Here is a 1,518-nt window from a genome sequence, read left to right as displayed (position 1 = left end):
CTAGGCAGCAAGACACAGGCAGGACTTTCCTTTTATGAGCAAGGAGAGCAAAGAAGATTGTATGCCAGTAAAGGAATTGGATGAAGGCTTGAGAGCTGCAAAAGAGAGAGTGCTAGCCATGAAAGAGCCTGGAAAGAGTGTCCCCAATGTTCCCTCCTCCAACTGAATCTGGGATAGCAGAGATGGGATATAGATTTTACTAAGTAATAATTCAGGAGTATCACAGGGGAGGCATTAGCAATGTGCAAGTTTGGGAGTGGCCTAAACAATCAGCTGATTTAGGCATATTAAATAAAGCTATGTGTGTTTGTCTTTTATTTGAGAATCCATAGCATTTGCAAGGCATCCTATAGTAGAGCAGAATAACCAACTAACTACAGAATGTATCTCACCTTTAGGATTGAACTCAGTATTAAAAATTATTTGGAGCTTTCCGCCACCATCTTGGTTCCCTGTTCTCTGCACAAAATGCCCAGTGAAGCCACAGAAACCGTCCCTGCTACAGTGCAGGAGTTGCCACAACCTCAGTTAGAGACAGGGTCCAGAACAGAGTCTGACAGTGATGAATCATTGCCAGAGCTCGAAGAACAAGATTCCACACAGACAGCCACACAACAAGCCCAGCTGCCAGTGGCTGAAATCAATAAAGAACCTGTTAGTAAAGCCAAGCAGAATCGGAGTGAGAAGAAGGAGAAGAAGGCTATGTCCCAACTGGTTCTTCGACAGGTTACAGGGACTACCGGAGTCACTATCCGGAAGTCTAAAAGTATCCTCTTTGTCATCACAAAGCTGGATGTCTACAAGAGCCCAGCTTCAGATACCTACATAGTGTTTGGGGAAGTCAAGATTGAAGATTTGTCTCAGCAAGCACGGTTAGCAGCTGCTGACAAATTCAAAGTTCAAGGTGAAGCTGTTTCAAACATTCAAGAAAACAGACTCCAACAGTCCAGGAGGAGAGTGAATAATAGGAGGTTGATGAAACAGGTGTGGAAGTTAAGGACATAGAATTGGTCATGTCACGAGGGAAATGTATCCAAAGCAAAGGCTGTCCAAGCCCCGAAAAACAACAGTAACGATATTGTAAATGCTATTATGGAATTAACAGTGTAACTATTTGACAACAAAGACACCCCCCCTCTTTCTCTTCTTTCCCCACTTTTTGATGTTTGAAAAGTGGAACTACAGCTTGATTTAAAATTGTACTGTTTCTATCACTAATAAAGTTGTGGCTTCTTGTTGAAAAAAAAATTATTTGGAGATTCTCAAATGGTAAACACATGCCATAAATTGAGATTAGGAGTTAATAAAAATTGTATTCTTAGCATAGTTGGTGGTTTTGCTGAAGCCATGTGGTTCCTCACCAAGTTGTTCAGGTTCCCAACTAGAACAGAAGGTGAGTTGAACTGGCATGTATAATTCTGAGGTTCATGGCATGAGCTGGGACAAAGCAAAATCTCCAAAGCTGACTGAGACAACCTGAGTAATAAGGATTTATTCTGAGCCCTCTTTAAAGGTTTC

At 41.8% G+C, this 1,518-nt stretch overlaps 1 pseudogene; it reads left to right on the top strand.

The window, feature by feature from the left end:
* The first annotated feature begins 451 nt into the window (after positions 1-451).
* On the top strand, positions 452-1,241 carry LOC114626622 (annotated as a pseudogene).
* The last annotated feature ends 277 nt before the right edge of the window (positions 1,242-1,518 follow it).

This window comes from Grammomys surdaster, unplaced genomic scaffold (genome assembly GCF_004785775.1).
Source record: "Grammomys surdaster isolate TR1022 unplaced genomic scaffold, NIH_TR_1.0 238, whole genome shotgun sequence".
Taxonomy (NCBI): Eukaryota; Metazoa; Chordata; class Mammalia; order Rodentia; family Muridae; genus Grammomys; species Grammomys surdaster.
The sequence above is the reverse complement of the archived record's forward strand: the minus strand, read 5'-3'. Positions and strand labels throughout refer to the sequence as shown.